This window comes from Rousettus aegyptiacus, unplaced genomic scaffold (genome assembly GCF_014176215.1).
Source record: "Rousettus aegyptiacus isolate mRouAeg1 unplaced genomic scaffold, mRouAeg1.p scaffold_m13_p_12, whole genome shotgun sequence".
In the NCBI taxonomy this organism is placed as follows: Eukaryota; Metazoa; Chordata; class Mammalia; order Chiroptera; family Pteropodidae; genus Rousettus; species Rousettus aegyptiacus.
This window is the reverse complement of record NW_023416287.1, coordinates 10,689,358-10,696,283: the sequence shown is the minus strand read 5'-3', so window position 1 is coordinate 10,696,283 and position 6,926 is coordinate 10,689,358. Positions and strand designations below refer to the sequence as shown.

At 42.9% G+C, this 6,926-nt stretch overlaps 1 pseudogene; it reads right to left on the bottom strand.

Moving 5' to 3' along the window:
• Positions 1-227: 227 nt before the first annotated feature.
• LOC118610467 lies at positions 228-346 on the bottom strand (annotated as a pseudogene).
• Between the last annotated feature and the right edge of the window lie 6,580 nt (positions 347-6,926).

Sequence of the window (6,926 nt, the reverse complement as noted above, 5' to 3'; positions counted from 1 at the left end):
CTATTTTGTCTTCTTAAACTGTTTGTGAATTGTTTTTTCTTGTGAGCTCTTATATTTAATGGAGGCTTATCTTTAATGGCACTTTATCTGTGGAATTTCTTTCTTTCCTTTTTATTTTATTTATTTATTCATTTATTTATTTATTTTAGGCAAGGCAACCCTTGGTTGACCTCACAGATTGCAAGGAACTTGTCGGTTTACAATCCTTTATTTTTTTTTATTTTTAACGCCTACAGCGACCGGTCTTCCTAGGGGGTCTCCCATCCAAGTACTAACCAGGCCCAACCCTGATTAGCTTTCAAGATCAGATGGGATCCAGCTTGTTCAGGGTACCATGGCTGTAGACTGGAATTTCTAAGAATCGTGTATTTAAGGGAGCATTTTCAAAATCAGTTTATTTTACACATTCCCCTAACAACTCAGATTATTTTGAATTAAATTTCTAGCTTCAGATTTCTTGGACTCCACACATGTGCTAATTCTTGCCTTATTGCCCCATTAGTATAACCACACACAAACTTTATTTCATTTCTTTAATATAGTTTTTTTCTGATTCAGGTTGGTTTTGCTCAGATATTCGCATTATGACTTGCTTACTTTTTCCTCTCTCTACCTTCATATGCCTGCTCCTTTAATCATTAAGCCTTAGGACATAGGATTTCTAGAGCTTCAGGTCTATAATCATGGGAACAATAAGTTTTGGTTATACTAAGGATTACATTGTAGCTGTAGGTGTGATTAAGCCCCAGGCACATCAAGGCAGAGGGACAATCCCACCTCCGGACCAGACAGGATGGCGCCAGGCTCATTCCAGAACCTAACATAGTGATCAATTACCCCAACTCCTTTAGTTTCCATGACGACCGATTTTTCCTATATAATCTGTACTCCTGAGAAACCCTGGGGCAGGGGTGGGTGTTGGGGCAGGGTTTTGAGAGCATTAACTCCCCTGCCTCTCCAAGATTTGCAACTTCCTGAAAAAAATCCTTACCTTCTTTGACTCACGCTCAGGCAAACAAACCTCTTTTGTTCCTGTAACCTAAGAAAACTAGCTTGTAGTTATGAATTCTCGGAGGAGTCTGTTTTCCTACTCTCCTGAATGGATAAATAAAATGTGGAATATATATATATGTATATATATATGCGTATATATATATATATGAATGAATATTATTCAGTCTTTAAAAGGAAGGAAATTCGATACATGCTACAACATGAATGATGCTCGAGGACAATATACTAAGTAAAATAAACCAGTCACAAAAACACAAATGCTCTACGATACCTGCTTTTTATAAGATTCCATTGATATGAGGTTTCTAGAGTAGATAGCATCATAAGACTGAAAATAAAATGGTGGTTTCCAGGGGCTGAGGGAGGGGGAAATGAAGAGTTAGTGTCTAATGGGTACAGAGTTTCAGTTTTGAAAGATGGAAAAATTTCTAGAGACAAAAATGGTGGCATAACAATGTGAATGTGCTTCATGCCACTGAACTGCGTACTTCGGAATAGTTAGGACAATACCTTTATGTTATGTGTATTTTACCACAATTAAAAATAATTGAAAAGGGGGGACTTTGGGTTTCTGCTCAGAGACGTAGAAAGCTGAATAAACCTCCCAAACTTACATGGAAAAAAAAGCTGGACAACTTTTCTTGAACTCACCAGAGCGCCGAGATCACAGGGCAACCAACTCATCCAAAATCTAGAAAAAGACGAGCGCACCTGCAGGGAGAGAGACTTGTGAGCACTGATGCTCTGGGGGAACCCGCAGCTGGGTACCAGAAAGAAGAGCTCGGTTACGGTGAATGGCGGATTCCTAGAGACTGAGCGTGCCCTTGCTGCAGACACAGAGGGAGTCCGTGTCCTCTCAGACTTTTTCTCCAAGGACCCCACTGGGCGCTTACAGAAATGATATGTCGAGATCTGCAAAAGTCTCCCTCATGGCTCGGAACTGGGGAGGGAGAGTAGGCAGCACCCACTATGGAGGAGCAAGAAATCCTACCTGGGTGCTCTCCTTTCTGCCCCGCTGACAAAGCTCTTCTTAATCTTGGAACAGAGAAGCCACACTGGTGCCCTGAGGGCACAAGAGAAATCTCTTAGCAGCGGAAATACTTGCCAGATTCAGGACTTTGTCTTCAGGGTCCCAGGAAGGGAAGGATCACTAAGAAAACAGCACACCTGAGACCCAGGGACGCAGTGTCTGCCTAAGACGGAGACTTAATCGAAACAAGACAATGAACCCCAACCACCACCACCGCATTAACCCCAGGCTAAAAGCACTGAGTACCAAAGAACTTGCAAGAGAAGGTCATTCTCAGAGACAGGACGAAACTGGGAGTGGGCAGTCATCTGGAACAAGACCGTCTGGTAAACCCAGATCCATTCTAAACACAGGTATCTGTGTTCCGAAGACGTAATTTGAAGTCTGTGGCACACTCAAGGTGACCTCAGCAACAATAAACCAATAAACCACCTACTCAGAGCCAAATTAGATTAACAAGAACATCCATGCTGAAGGCCTACTAGAAGGAAAAGCAAGCCCATTTCTAGGTATAAAAACTATTTCCTTTTTCCAGTTCCTTGTCTTTCCCACAGAATACAGCTATAAAAACTGGAAAGTAAGTAATAGTGGGCAGATGGGGAAAGAAGACTAGAATTCAAGCACCACTTTACCGGTGATGAGTTTACTGAGATTTCCCCCTGGCCAACCTGGAAATAAGCACTAGGGGGCAGATAGAGCTTCAGGAGAAACCCTGTAATTCTGGCTTGATGCATGGGGAGGAAAACTTGTAATGCTCAGAAGAAGTGCAGAAGTCCCTCCCTTTTTTCTCTTTCTCCTGTGTTCTCTTGCACCCTAGCTCCTAGAAAATTCTATGGTAGTGATGATGGCAGAAGCTGGTACGGGGGTTGGAAGGAGCCAAAACTCCAAAGGAAGGAAACCTTTGTTGTGTGCGGCTATAATTCTAAGAGTGTGAGCAGACTCCCTTTGCCCTTTTCTTTTCTCTCTCCTTGTTCTCCCGTTCCTTGGTCCTGGATGTGGATGAAGTTGTTGGAAGTGCCTCGCAGAGCAGAATACTCAAAGCCCCAGCTTTTTGGAGCCTTGGGAAAACGGAAGGCACCGAGGAGATGAAAGAGATCATAGAACTCAGAAAAGCTAATCCGCAAAGTTGTGTATTTACTCTTGGGTTCACCTCCAAGCTGTGCCTGTAGGGATGCCATCCGATTTGACTTAGTGCTTTGAGAAATGAACTCACACCACCACCTAGGTCCCAGACTAGCCACTAGGTGGTGCGTATGCAGGGAAGATGCCAAATGAACTGAACGGGCTTTGAAAACTGAACTGGTCTTGGAAACCACAACCCACAGAAGACAGGTTCAACTTTCAGCCTAAACCTAACCCATTTTAGTTACCTTTGCAAACAAGATATCAACATTCTTTATCGGATTTAAACAAGACCCAAAGTCTCATAATGCAATATGTCCAGTATAGAATCCAAAATTATGTAGCAAATGAAGGCAAAGGAATATACCAACTCATATAGGAAAAGACCACCAACAAACTACAATTTTAAGATAAAATAAATGTTAGAATTAACTGGCAAAGACTTTAAAGCAGCTATTATAAAAAATTCTGCAGCAAGCCATCACGAACACTTTTGAAACTGATGGAAAAGTAGAAAGTGTCAACAAAGAAATAGAAGATATAAATGGAGATAAACTAGAAGAATGAAAGGGAAATTATCAGAAGATGATGAAATTTTAGAAAAACAGCTCTTAGTTTCATTAATCCTTCATATTGTTTTTCTGGTCTCTACTTCATTGATTTCTGCCCTTGTCTTTCCTTCCCTGTGCTAACTTTAGGATTAGTTTGTTCTTTGTCTAGTCTCTTGAGGTGTTAGAAGTTACGTTGTTTATTTGAGATCACTCTATTTCTTAATTTAAATGTTAATTGCTATAAACTTCTTTCGTGGAACTGCTTTTGCAGCATCCCATAGGTTTTAGTATGTTGTGTGCTCATTTTCTTTTGTTTCAAGATTTTTTTTTCCTTTTAATTTCTATTTTAACCCATCATTTGTCCAAGAGTGTGTTAATGTCAACATATTTGCAAATTTCCCAGCTTCCTCCTGTAATAGAGAAGATACTTGGTAGGATTTCAATTTTCTTAAATTTGTAAAGACTTGCCTAGTGACCTATCACATAATCTATCCTGGAGAATGTTCCATGTACACTTGAGAAGAATGTGTCTCCTGCTGCTGTTAGGTAAAATGTTCTGTATCTGTCTGTTATGTCTGTATATGCTTGTAAATACTCTGTATCTGTCTGAAGTACAGTTCAAGTCCAACGTTTTCTCGTTGATTTTCTGTCTGATCGATCTATCCATCGTTGAAGGTGGGGTATGAAAGTCCCCTACTCTTATTGCCTTATTGTCTATTTCTCCCTTCAGATCTGTTATATCTGTATTTACAATAGTTATATCTTCTTCACGAAGTGACCCCTTTATCATTCTCTAAGGACCATGCTTGTAATTGTTACTCTTTTGGGCTTGGTCTATTTTATTGTTGATACACCTGCTCCTTTTTGGTTCCATTTGCGTAAAGTATCTTTTTCCATTCTTTTACTTTGTGCCTATGTTTGCCCTTAAAGCTGATGTAAGTCTCTTGTGGGCAGACTATAGTTATTTCTTATCTCGTTTTGTTTGGTTTGGTTTGGTTTCGTTTTTGTTTTTAGATACACCTAGTTAGTCTATGCCTTTGGATTAGAGAATTCAATCCATTTACACTTAGAGTGATTATAGGCGAGAACTTACGAATGCCTTCCTACGTTCTGACTATTTGATACATGCTAAGTCTCCGTCTTTCACTCTTGCTGACTTCTTGTTTGAATTAATGATTTTAAGTAGTGATATGCTTTGGTCGCCTTCTCTTTATCTTTTGTGAACATGGGAAGTTTTTGCTTTATGGTTTTCACGACATTTATGGAAAACATAAATATAACAGTCTATGTTGATAATAATTTAACTTCACTGTCGTATAAATATCCTTTTACTGCCTTTTTAAATTTTACTCCCTTTCACAATTTCTATCTTTCCGTATTGTGTACTCATTAACAAATTATTGTACTTATAGCTACTTTAATGTTTTTTTTCCTTTACTTTTTATACTAGAGTCAAGTGGTTAACACACCACCATACTGCTATATTAGAGTATTCTGAATCCGACCGTATACTTACCTTTACCAGTGTCTTATATATTTTCATATGTTTTCATCTTACCAATTAGTGTCCCCGTGGGTCAGGGAAGCCCTAGAGCATGCTGTGACCCTGAGTCTAGTAGTGCAGGGTGCCAAATGCAAGGGCATGTGGTGGCACTGGGTCCAGAGGGGTGTGATGCCTCTTTGGCTCGGGCTGCCAGGGTTCACAGCATCGACAACTGTGTGGTCCTTGGCAGGCAGTGCAGATGGTCCGCAGTGTCTGCAAGGGCTGCTGGAGTGCTCGGCAGCACTTGCAGGCCCAGCAGCTGGAGACCAGGGCAGGCGGTGGTGGTGGCCAGAGCAGGCGGTGTGCGCACACTTGACTGCGGGGGCCAGCGCAGGCGCCTGTGTAGCAGTAGGGGCCGTTTGCAGACACACGTGGTGGTTGGGGCAGGGCATGGAGCAAGGGCCGGGGCCAACTATGAGGTCATTGGCAGCTACAGGAGTGCATTACTGTGACTGCTGGGTCTCACCAAAGGCTCGTGGCAGTGAAGGCCTGTGATGAGAATTGGGCCATGGGTGTGCACTGCGCAGCTGGAGGGGCCATCCGCTGGTGAATGTGGTGATACGGGCCACTGAATGTAGCAGGGCCTGATCCAGGACAGCCAACAGCGAGAGAGGCCCTGGCTGTCCGTGTGCTCTTCCATGGCTGTACAGTCCTCCCCCTCAACCTCCACTCCGGTGCGCATCCTGCAGTGGAGGCCGGTGATAGGTGTCAAACAGGCAGCATGCAAGTGCACGGCTGGAAGGGCCCGCCCCAAGCAGGCACGCTGCTGCGGGGGTCAACGTGAGGGTCTGGACTGTCATCTTTTAGTCATGCAGCCGCAAAGGACTAGACTGGTGGCCAGTGCAGCTCCTGGACTCCAGCAGGAGCAGGGGTAGGGAGCAGAGAGGGACTCAGGTGGCTGGTGTCAGGGACTGAGAATACCTGCGGAGCAAAAGCTAGTGAAAGCTACAGGATGTCTGGGGCAGCTATGCTGGCCATGGGCCTCCTCAATGATGACATCTGCTGATGTGTCTGCAGAACAGGTCACTGGTCACCACAGTCATTCCCGCCACGTGGCTGCCCCTGGGAACCCCTGCTTTCCTCCCTCCTTCCTAGGTTCCTAGCTGTCTCCGTGTGTCTCCGCTTTGGTGATCAGGGTGGGGTGAAACCAAGGCAGATCTTCGTGCGTGCAGTGCCACAAAAGACTGGGGAAGTTGGTCTCACGTCCTTCTCTTCCTTTTCTGGTGAGGAGAACTCTTTTTAGCTGGGAGGTTTCCACTTGGGGCTGAGCAATGCCAGCATGGGGCATGAGACGATGCCGGCAGAATGTAGCTGTTCTTCCTTCTCTCGTGTATAGTTATTCTCAGGTCTTTTGTTCCACTGTGTTGCTGAAGTTTCTTAAGTCATGGATAGCTTTGTAGTTGTTGATTTTTGTAGGGGAACAGAGGTCGGGGTCTCCCATGTCATCATTCTGTTGACATCACTCTATATCCATATTTTTTGATGTCATATTTTCATTTTTCAGTTCAAAACACTTTCTATTTCTTATCATGATTTGGTTTTGACCTATGGTTCCTTAAAATAGTTTTTCTATTTAATTTTTAATCAAATAGAAATTTTTTCTATTTAATTTAATTCGTTTCTAGCTTAATTCCACTGTGGTCAGTTCAATTTCCATTTGACATTT